The sequence below is a fragment of the Chelonoidis abingdonii genome, chromosome 9, assembly GCF_003597395.2.
Source record: "Chelonoidis abingdonii isolate Lonesome George chromosome 9, CheloAbing_2.0, whole genome shotgun sequence".
Taxonomy (NCBI): domain Eukaryota; kingdom Metazoa; phylum Chordata; order Testudines; family Testudinidae; genus Chelonoidis; species Chelonoidis abingdonii.
In genome coordinates, this window is record NC_133777.1 from 86,008,068 (window position 1) to 86,020,215 (window position 12,148).

A 12,148-nucleotide genomic window follows, 5' to 3' on the forward strand; every position below is an offset into this window, starting at 1 on the left:
TGCGTCCATGGGCATTCATTACATCAAAATGTTGTGCATCCAATAAACCAGATCATTGTGACATACTGCCACCGTGGAGTAAATAAAAATCGGCGGTCTCCTGTCCATTGATGATGTATGGAGTGATCTGCCCCAGTGATCTGAGTAAGTTGTACGAAAGTATCTACCCTTTTAAATTGAGCTCGATGAATTCCCAGTCAGGGGAAGTGTCGATAAGTTCTATTATTGGGTTTTTCGTTGTAAGATATCGGAATTGCACTTAATATGTACTGTTATGAATGGTAAAAGAAAGTAACTGTAATTGATTCTGTTACCAGGCATGAATTATAAAATTATAAGCAGATTATTGCGCAATACTTCCACAACAGCGTTATGTTGTGTGTCGTGCCACCATTACTGTGGGGTGGTCAGTTTCACCCTAATTGCCTGGTGAACTCTTCAGTGGCCCCGACGAGGCACCACATTACCATCGCAGGGGCTGTGCAGAGGCAGATCCAAAGCGAGGCAGTTGCTCAGTGAGCCAGGCCTCTCATGACTTGCCAATGGCGCCTTCACTGAGAGTATTAAACTACCGTCTGTAGGAGGGGATGTCCGCCCGACGCCGAAGTAGAGGTAGAGGTAGGGAGGATAGTCTGCAGAGTTTATCTCCAGAGCAGGTGTGCCGAGCAAGTCGTCGGGGGAAGGTGTGAACGTATGGGCTTGGAAGTGAGAGAACTCACTGTGAACCGGTGTAGGCACATGGCTCCCCAGAGACAGTCAGCATTGCATGGCATTCCTGGAGCACTGTAGGGAGGAGAGGTCTTGCTGGTGTCCGGCCGAGGAGGAAAGCTTAGGCCCCAAACAGGAGCTCATGGCCCCTGATGGGTATTTTGATATGTTTCTGACTGGAGGAGCCTCGAAGGAGATTGGAACCAGAATGCTCTTCTTCAATGCAGACACCACTGAGTGGCCAGCGACCTGAGACAAGCTGGGCTGTCCAGCCGGCCTGCTCCCTTGAGTAGCAGCTTTCAGGCAAAGGCTTATGCCAACCAGACTGCATGTTCTGTAATGATAGACAGAGCCGTTGAGCAAGGTGGCCTTCCACATAAAGGTTCAGTGATCCATCATGACGATTGCTAGGTAAACAACTTAGCGACTTCTAGACCCTACGCTAGGAAACCGGCTGATGGCGTCTAGCTCTAATACAGCAATTGGGAGGAAAGTCAGTCTGCCTACGTTAGTCTTGTTCCTCCACCCATGCCAGTAGCTGCTTGGCTACGGGCTTGATCCTGATAAGCGTGTCACGGGAGTTCCTTTCAGTTGCGCATGCTTCTGGCAACTGCATCCCCACTAAGCCAGTTCAGAGCACTAATTGTGGGAGCGCATCTTCTCCCTTGGAAGCAGACTTTTGTTATCAGGATCAAGAGACACAATCACAAACAGTATTTCACCTGCCTGTGGAGTCGGATCTCCCTTTGGAAAGCATCGTCCAAGCATCCTCATGTGCCCGCTTCCGTGTGCTTCACCACAAGAGAGCCCATCCCAAGTGCGATTCTAGACTTTTATGGTGGTCCCTCTGAGGAAAGCTCCAGGGTTCTGTGCACCCCCACTTTTGCACAGGTCGGAGAATCTTGATGACTCATCTTACGCAAACAGAATATCAGACCGGTCTTATTCGATTGACAGGAACAGGGTCCTAAAACAGGAGCCTTGAATAGAGTAATACAGCGAAACCAGACCCCTTTTCGGACCGGGTCCATGTCCTGGGGGGCAGTGAAGCCAGACCCCTAGGTCATGCATAACTTTTCACTCCTTGTCCCCAGCAAGCTCACAGACTAACCCCCCCCTCCATGCCCCTCCTCTCTGCTCAGCCCCTTTCCGCGGGCCAGGAGGTCACCTGATCCCTTATGTCTCCCAACACTTCAGTTGGTGCTACCTTTGCAGAGGGAGGGGCCCAGGACCATCAGTTGCCTAGGAGAGGCAGAAGTGCTCAGGGCATAGGTTAGTGTGCACTGAAATGGTGGCCCTTTTGCTCTGCTAGCATATCTTACACACCTGGCCCTTTGCTCTGCAGCAATCACACACCCTTATCCCACCACCTAGATACTTAAGAACTGCCTAGGGGACACTGAGGCATCAACACAGTATTCAGAGCAAACATTAAGAACAGTCCCAGTTCGTCACAGATGGAGAAGGCCGAGAACAAGGCTGAAGGCTCCTTTCACTGGCTTCCTCCACGACCAGGAATTGGGGTGAGGGAAGAAGTGCTCCACTCCATTCGGGGGCACATGGCAGGTCTTTGCCCGCTTGCAGGTCTTTGGATTCTGCCAGGTGATGGCACAGGGTGTCGGGCACCTTTTGCTGAGGATTAGGAGTCAGGATGTCTCACAAGAATCTCGTGACTCTTGGCCTGCCTCTCAAAGAGAGTCCATTAGCCTCTTCATGATGTCCTGGAAGGTCTCCCTCAGCATGGGAGGCTGGTGGAGGCCTCCTGGTCTGCTCCAGAGATGGAGAGACCTTAGAGGGAGGCAAGATCTCCTCGGGATCTTCCTGTAGATCAGTGTGCGGTACCGAGGCCATGGCACCATGGTGTGCAGTACCGGGCAGTAGCCTGCAGGTGTTGGGGCTGGTACCGTACCAGGGAATGCTGGAGCTTTTTTTTAAGTACTCAATAGAACTGGTTGCCATAGTGACCCCATGGGGCCCACTGATAATCATAGTCTCTAGGCCTACGATGTCTGGTGGGATCCCTAGGGACTCCTGGAGGTCTCGTACGGGGACGGGTCTCTGGACTGAGAGTTCCTCAGCTCGGGGGGCCTCCAATGCCCGGACTGGTCCCAACAACTGGAGGCTGAAGTGAGTCTCAGCTTGCGGCTGCCAGGACAGTGCCGGGAGACTCGGGTCCAGCAGGAGGAGGGTGAGGTTTGGGATGGTGCTGCCAGGGCTGTTGTGGCATGGAGGTGGTCAGAGGGTCAGCGGTATGGTGAGATGCCAGTGCCAGGGCATAGCCCTGTGTGTACCATGGTGCTGCCCAGTGTCAGGTGGTGCCAGGTATGTTGTCAGAACAGGGCTTCTTCCATGGTCCCACCGCCTCGGAACTGGCCTCAGCAAGAGCCTCACTGGTGCTCTTAAAGGGATGAGAGGGCTCCGAGAGTGGGTTCATGGGGTGAGCTACCTGCTGCTTCATGTCCCTGCTGGGAGAGCGGCTTCCACTTCCATTGGCCAGGGCCAGAGATGATGCAGCAGCAGGATTGAGGTGGTCTGCGATGGCGGCTGATGTCCCGGGGGGGAACTGGGCCCCTCCAGAGCTAGAGCACGTTCCACTAACAGGAGCAGATGTCTAGTCTCCCTGTCCTTGGCTCTGCCTTTGAACTCAGACAGCCATGAGAGGCCCCCAACACCGCGGGTCCCTGGTGTGGCCGGCACCGTGGGGGGCGTGGGCATAACAAGTGCCTAGCACAAAGCAGGGGTCCAAGAAGATCTGGAGGAAAGTGCTCCCCTTCCCCCCACACAGCAGTGCTGAATGCAATGAATGGAGTAACCAAAGGAAAACAACTGGTTCTCAAGTGAAAGGTGGGAGCGGAGGCCAGTGGCCAGCAGAATGCTGCGTCCCTGGCCACTGGGGCGTGAGGAGGGACTGAGCAGCGGCACTGGTGCCTCCTATTGTGCCCATGAGGCTGCTCTGTGCAGGCCCAGCCCACAGGCACAACTCTGCCATCTCCAGTAGCAAGTGCTCAGGTGCACACGCACCCACAGGGCCAGAGATCCAAGACAAAGCAATGGGTCTGGTAAACTGCTGGAGTAGAAGAAAACTACGTGGAGAAGGGGGCGGTTAGCTCTCCGAGGCTCTGCTGCAGGGGGCTCAACCTTTTTCTTTCTGACACCCCCACAACATGCCATGAAAACTCCATGGCTGGCCTGTGCCACAACTACTCTTTTTCTGCATAGCTGTAGGTTACAAGCCAGTCCCAGGCCTTAGGGGGCAGCAAACAGGGCAATTGCTGGGGCCCCACACCACAGGGGCCTACAGAGCTCAGTAGCTTGAGCTTCAGCCCCAGGCCCCAGTGAGTCTAACACTGGCCCTGCTCTCTGGTTTATTTTGGCAGAGCCCCTGAAACCTGCTGGTGGCCCCGGGCCCCTGGTTGAGAACCACGGCTCTGTAGGACTTGTTCTGGCAGAGCGTTGCACACCTGCCTGTGCTCCCAAGGCAACACAGCTGTTGCAAGCCGTGCACCAGGCCAGCCCAGACACGGGGCACGATCAAACCACCATATCACCAGTTACGGAAAGAGGCCTGATAGGCCAATAAGGGAATTGCTCAGGAAGGCGTAACTGAACCTTCAGCCAGGCCATGGGCCTCACCCCTCGGGCTGCTTGAGAAAAAAACGGCACCGTTCTGCGTGGCCTAGAGAAAACTGAACTCAGACACTTGTAAAGGATTCTTAGCCATTCCTACAAGAAGATGGTACCCTGGAGGCCATAGCAGAGTCCAGCTGGTTTTCTACACTGGACAGTAAAAGTGGTTATTGGCAAGTGGCCGTGTCCCTGAAGGACAGGGGTGATGAAGTGGGAATTTTCCATAGTATTTTTACGAGCCCTATGTGTGCCTCAGGATTAGGATTAGGATTAGGTTTGCTCTCCAGGCACGCTGAGAGACATAGGTTTGTGTGTCGCATCGCTGTCTGGGTGGAATGATGAATAGCTGAGGAACTGGTTGAACCCAACCCAGCTCAATAAAGGAGCCAGAGAGAGAAAGAGAGAGAGAGAGAAAGATTAAGCTGGCTCCCATGAGTCATGGATTTCCCCATATTTTAGCAAGGAAGCTGAGCAGAAACCACAGCTTAAGAACACAGGATAGAAGGTGTGTGACTAGAGAGCTGGTTTCTGGACGGCTTCTGGACTCTCTCACGGGAACTGACTAAGGAAGCAAGTCAGAGAGAGACAAAGCCTGAAACTGGGCTTCACGGCAGCGGGGCTGGGCTCTGGGCTGACCAGAATGGTCTCTGCTTTAGCCTTCATGCCTCTGTGCTGACCTAAGGCCTCCCTAGGCTGTGGCCAGACGACTAAGAAACCCACCTATTTTCACAGTGTGTGTGTCACTAAAATGCTGGGTGAGATGCTTAGCCCCTGACGCATGGACACGTCTCCATCAGGGTTGATCTGAGCTGGGCTCAGAGCTCACAGAGCTCAGGGTGTGAAGCAGGAGGGCTGGAGCCCGGGAGGTTCAGTCTCAGGAGGTGGGGAGGCTGCACGCCTGACCCTAAAGGACGAGACTCCCTCAGGCTCAAGAAGGTGGTTCCTTTAAGAGACTGATCCAAGCAGGATCATAGCACAGCTCCTCTGGCTCCGAGACCTAGGTATCACAGAGTGTGGGGGAGTCAGGGCCCTGCACACCCCACTTCCTGCAATTCACCAGGACTCTCAGCCAGCCAGTAACACAGAAGGTTTATTAGACAACAGGAACACAGTCTCAGGCAGGGCTTGTAGGTGCAGCCAGGACCCCTCAGCCAGGTCCCTCTGGGGTGCAAGGATCTCAGACCCCAGACTAAGGAAGGCTCTAGGTTTTTTGCTGCCCCAAGCAAAAAAAAAACAAAAAAAAACAAAAAAAACCCAAACCCTCCGAGAGTGCAACACCAAAGCAAAGAAAACCCAACCCAGAATGCCACCCCTGGAATTGTGCAGCCCCGACCACCCGGAATGCCACCCTGGAATTGTGCTGCCCCAAGCACGTGCTTGGTTTGCTGGTGCCTACAGCTGGCCCTGCACCAGACTTGGGGTTCCCTGCCTCTTCCCGGCCAGCCCAAAACAAAAAGATGGTTACTCACCTTTGTAACCGTTGTTCTTCGAGATGTGTTGCTCATATCCATTCCAGTTAGGTGTGCGCGCGCCACGTGCACATTCGTTGGAAGATTTTTACCCTAGCAACTCCAGTGGGTCGGCTGGATCGCCCCCTGGAGTGGCGCTGGATATATACCCCTGCCGACCCAACCGCTCCTCAGTTCCTTCTTGCCGGCTACTCCAACAGTGGGGAAGGAGAGCGGGTGTGGAATAGATATGAGCAACACATCTCGAAGAACAACAGTTACAAAGGTGAGTAACCGTCTTTTCTTCTTCAAGTGATTGCTCATATCCATTCCAGTTAGGTGATTCCCAAGCCTTACCTAGGCGGTGGGGTCAGAGTGAGATGTGGCAGAGTGTAACACTACGGAGCCGAAGGCTGCATCATCCCTAGACTGCTGAACCAGGGCATAGTGGGAGGCAAAGGTGTGGACCGAGGACCAGGTAGCTGCGCGACAAATTTCATGAATGGGCACGTGAGCGAGGAAAGCAGCCAATGAGGCCTGAGCCCTGGTAGAGTGCGCAGTCATGTGGCTCGATGGGACGTGAGCCAAGTCGTAACAGGTGCGGATGCACAACGTTACCCAGGAGGAAATCCGCTGCGAGGAGATGAGTAGGCCCTTGACACGCTCAGCCACCACGACAAGGAGTTGGGGGTTCTGCGAAATGGCTTTGTTCGCTCGATATAAAAAGCGAGTGCTCTATGGACGTCTAGGGAGTGTAGCTGCTGCTCCCTGCAAGACGAATGTGGCTTTAGAAAGAAAACAGGTAGGAAGATCTCCTGGTTAACATGGAAGGCTGATACCACTTTGGGGAGAAAGGCCGGATGCGGTCGCAACTGCACCTTGTCCCTGTGGAACACAGTATATGGGGATCTACCGTGAGGGCCCGAAGCTCCGAGACTCGTCTCGCTGATGTGATGGCCACCAGGAAAGCGGTTTTCCATGAGAGGTAGAGAAGGAGCAAGTTGCTAACGGCTCGAATGGGGCGGACATGAGTTGGCAAGAACCAGGTTAAGGTCCCATGTAGGGGTAGGGCGGCGTACCTGGGGTAAAGGCGCTCTAGGCCATTAAGGAATCTAGACACCATCGGGTGTGAGAATACCAAGCGGCCATTCTCCCCTGGGTGGAAGGTAGAGATGGCCGCCAATGGACCCTCAGAGATGATACCGCTAGGCCCTGTGTTTTGAGAGACCAGAGGTAATCCAAGATGTTGGGAATGGAGACCTCAGTGGAAGGAAGTTCTCCACTCCACGCACCAGCACGCGAAACGCTTCCACTTGGCCAAATATGTCACTCTAGTGGAAGGCTTCCTGCTACACAGGAGCACCTGTTGCACTGGGGCAGAGCAACGCAGCTCAGACTGGGTCAGCCACTCAGGAGCCATGCCGTGAGGTGGAGGGACTGAAGGTCCGGGTGATGCAGTTTGCCGTGGTCCTGAGTGATCAGGTCCAGGTGAAGAGGCAGGGGGACAGGGTCGGCTATGGATAGGTCTAGCAACATGGTGTACCAGTGCTGCCGAGGCCACGCTGGAGCTATCATGATTAAGCGGGCTTTGTCCCTGCGTACTTTCAGTAGGACCCTGTGGACGAGCGGAAACGGTGGGAAGGCGTAGAGCAGGTGCGTCATCCACGTATAAGGAAGGCGTCCGCCACTGAACCCGGTGAGAGGCCTTGAAAGGAGCAGAACATCTGGCATTTCCTGTTCCCGTGGGACGCAAAGAGGTCTATCCGGGGAAACCCCCACCTCCGGAAGAGCGAAAGAGCAACGTCCGGGCGAAGTGACCATTCGTGGGAAAGGAAGGATCTGCTGAGGCGATCCGCCAGCGTGTTCCGAACTCCCGGGAGAAAGGACGCGATGAGGTGTATAGAGTGGGCTATGCAGAAGTCCCAAAGTCGTAAGGTTTCTTGACACAGGGGCGAAGATCTCGTGCCGCCCTGCTTGTTTATATAGTGCATGGCCATTGTGTTGTCGGTGAATACTGACACACAACGGCCCTGTAAGTGCTGTCAGAACGTCTGGCAAGCGAGGCGGACCGCTCTCAGCTCCCGGACGTTGATGTGGAGGGTCAGCTCTTGAGATGACCAAAGGCCCTGGGTGCGTAGGTGTCCGAGGTGAGCCCCCAACCCAGGGATGATGCGTCCATTGTCAGGGACGCCGAGGGCTGGGGCAGATGGAACGGGAGCCCTGCACACACCATGGAGATCCAGCCACCACTGTAAGGAGTCTAGGACGGTCGGGGGAATGGTGACGACCATGTCCATAGGATCCCTGGCTGGTCAGTATTGTGAGTTGAGCCACGACTGGAGGGCCCAGAGGCGCAGTTTGGCGTAGTTTTACGAACGTACAGGCCGCCATGTGGCCCAGGAGAGCGAGGCAAGTGCGCACCGAAGTCAACGGCCGCTCGCAGTCTCTGGATGATGGCTGCCATAGTCTGGAATCGTGGCAGTGGTAGACAGGCTTTGCAAGAGTGGAGTCCAGGGTGGCGCCAATAAATTCTATCCTCTGAGTGGGGATCAGAGTCGATTTTTCCGCATTGATCATTAGACCTAGATGTAGGAAAAGGTCCTTGACAATGCGGATGTGACTGAGGACTCGCGCCTCGGAGGTCCCTCAGATGAGCCAGTCGTCTAGATACGGAAAACACATGTATCCAACTGCGGCGGAGGTGGGCGCGCGACTACAGCATACATTTGGTGAATACTCTTGGGGCTGCAGAGAGGGCCGAACGGGAGGACCGCGAACTGAAAATGTTGGCGGTTGGCCACGAACCGAGGAACCTCCTGTGAGGTGGGAAGATGGCTATGTGGAAGTAGGCATCTTTCATGTCGAGGGCGGCATACCAGTCTCCAGGATCCAGGGATGGATAATGGTCCCCAGGGATACCATACGGAACTTCAACTTTATCATGTATCTGTTGAGTTCCCGCAGATCGAGGATAGGTCTGAGACCTCCCTTTGCCTTGGGGATTAGGAAGTAGCGGGAGTAAAACCCCTTGCCCCACTCGTGCTCCAGTACCTCCTCTATGGCTCCTTTGGCGAGGAGCGATTGCACCTCCTGCAGGAGGAGTTGCTCGTGAGAGGGGTCCCTGAAGAGGGACAAGGTAGGAGGGTGGAAGGGGGGGTTTGAAATAAATTGGAGGTGGTATCCAAATTCCAGCATGCGTAAGACCCAATCTGATGTTAGCTGGGACCACGCAGGAAGGAAAAAGGAAAGACGGTTGGAAAGGAGGGGACGGATCCTTTAAAGAAACTGGTACAACGCCCTCGGGTGCACCTTCAAAAGGAAGGCTTTGGCCCTGAGGAAGGCTTGGAGGAGCTTTGGTTTTGGCCCCTTGGTTGCCGATTTGTCTTCAGTGACCGGTTCTGCCTCGCCGTCTGGCAAAGTCTTGCCTCTGCTGGGCCTGAGGGTAAGGGCAGTGCGGTTGGGGCCGGAAGAGCCTGCACTGAGTCACCGGCGTGTGCATTCCTAACGAGCGCATAATGACCCTGTTGTCTTTTAGGCTCTGCAGCCTAGGGTCAGTTTTATCTGAAAACAGCCCTTGGCCCTCAAATGGAAGATCCTGGATCCTGTGTTGGAGCTCCGGGGGGAGGCCGGAAACCTGCAGCCACAAGATACGGCGCATAGTCACGCCAGAGGCCAGAGTCCTGGCAGCTGAGTCTGTGGCATCCAGAGAAGCCTGGAGGGAAGTTCTTGCCACCTTCTTTCCTTCGTCGAGGATGGCCGAGAACTCCTGCCAGGCATCTTGCGGGAGCAACTCCTTGAATTTATCCACTGCCGCCCAGGTGTTATAACTATAGCGGCTAAGGAGAGCTTGCTGGTTGGACGCACGGAGTTGGAGAGCCCCTGCCGAATAGACTTTCTGCCCTAGCAAGTCCATGCGTCTCGCCTCCTTTGATTTAGGGGCTGGCAACTGCTGACCATGGCGTTCCCTCTCATTGACCGACTGGACAACGAGGGAGCAGGGAGGAGGATGGACATAGAGATATTCATATCCCTTGGAGGGCACCATATATTTACGCCCAACTCCTCGCGCCGCTGGTGGGACAGAGGCCGGAGACTGCCAGATCGTAGTGGCGTTGGCCTGTATGGTCCTAATGAAGGGAAGAGCCACTCTAGTGGGGGCATCTGATGACAAAATGTCCACCACTGGGACCTCCTCAGCTTGCAAGTTCATATTTGTGCAACACGCCTGAGGAGGTCCTGGTGGGCCCTGAGGTCAATCGGTGGAGGACCAATAGAAGAGGTTCCAGCTACAGCCTCATCAGAGGAGGATAAAGAGGAGAGACCTGGAACCAGCGGATCTGATGAGGATTCCGCCTGGTGGATCGTCTGCGTCTCCCCGGGGATCTGGGAATCCTGAGGCTGGGTCAACCCTTCCTCCATAGGAGGAGGAGGAGGGCAGGTGATCATGGCCTCCGGCACCCGGTGTTCTGAGGTGGCCAAACGCGAAGGACCTGGTTGAGAGCCTTGGGCCTGATGGTACGCCCAAGGCATCCAGAAACCCCATTGCTGCGGCCCATGATCTTGAGGTTGGGGATCCTGAAACAATGCAACAGGCACATCGGTGTCCGGGGCGTATGCACTGTCCGCCTGACAGGACACAGATGGGTGCCGGGACGGCCAGGGAGGAGTCGAGCGAGGCTGGTATGAGTCCTTTGCTCTCGTCGCTGGAGATCTCCTCGGTGCCGGGGATCGGTACCGGGAGCCATAGCGGTGCCGAGAACGAGACTGAGACCTGCAACCAGTGCGGTGCCAGGAGGTCGATCTGGATCTCGATGGCCTGCAGCTGGACCGGCTACGAGAGTCTCAGTGCCGAGAGAGGTGCCTAGAGCCGGAGCGGTACCGAGAGTACCGGGCAGGATGAGAGGTGGATCGGTGCTGCGAGTACAACCGGTATCGCCTAGGTGAGCAGTGCCAGGACTGTGAGCAGGGTCTCGACCGGGGCCGTCCGTGGGATGTCGAGCGGTGTCGGGACCTGGATCGAGATCAGTGCCGGCTTGTCGAGTCTAGTGAAGGAGGTCTTATAGCAGCTGGCTTGCCTCTGGAATGCAGTACCCACACCGGCGGTGCCGGGGGTTGAGGCAGGGAAGACTCAGTCATCGCAATAAGGTCCCTGGCTGAGGCGAACGTCTCCGACGTGGAGGGGACCATAAGCTCAACCACAGGCCTCTGAGGGGAGCTCTCAAGGACCGGACTCGACGGCCCTCTCGGAACTGGAGTCGACGGTACCACGGTCGTCGGGGCCACAGCAGGAGTAGGTGCCGGGCGATCCGAACGAGTCTGTGTCACAGGCGTGATGGGAGCTGAGAGTCTTCGATCAGGTCCCTGTGCCGGAGAAGGCCGGTGCCGAGGTGTCTTGGCAAAGCCGGCGTGGTCCGGTGCCGGAGGAGCACTGTCAGTGTTCAGTGCCAAGGACGGAGGGTTCAGGGTCACCTCCATAAGGAGAGTCTTTAAGCGAAAGTCCCTCTCCTTTTTTGTCCGCGGCTTAAAGGCCTTACAAATGCGGCACTTATTGGAGATGTGCGATTCCCCCAGGCACTTTAGACAAGAGTCATGGGGATCGCTCGTGGGCATCGGCTTCTTACAGGCCGAGCACAGTTTAAATCCCGGTGAACAGGGCATTGGCCCCGGCACTGGGTGTGGGGAAGGGCTAATGCCCAAACCCCGCTAAACTATGTACACTAAGAACTATAAAACTAATTACACTATAAACTAATTAACTATATACAACAAGATATCAAGTGAACAAGGAGTAGCTAGGGAAGTGGAGGATAGCTATGCCGCGTTCCACTGTTCCAACGACCGACACGGGCGGTAAGAAGGAACTGAGGAGCGGTCGGGTCGGCAGGGGTATATATCCAGCTCCATGGCGGCGCCACTCCAGGGGGTGACCCAGTCGACCCACCGGAGTTGCTAGGGTAAAAATCTTCTGACGAACGTGCACGCGCAGCGCGCACACTTCACTGGAATGGAGAAGAAGAACCAAAAACCCCTCCAGCTGGCTCTCTCCCCCTCCTTCTCCCACACTCCCTTTGTCCAACTTGGACAAAGGTGTCTACTAGCCCCACCCCCCTTCCTGGCTCAGGTTATAGGCTCACATACCGTCTCTCACCTAAGGTCACCCCCTGCTCTCCCATCCCCCATGCAGACAGTCCCAGTAAAACTAGCAAGAGTACTTGTGGCACCTTAGAGACTAACAAATTTATTTCAGCATGAGCTTTCATGAGCTACAGACCGGGTGCAATGGACGGAGGCCTGTGAGCAGGAATTTCAAAGCATAAAAAGTGCTTTAGCCAAAGCGCCTGTGTTGGCTAGCCCAGATTTCAAAA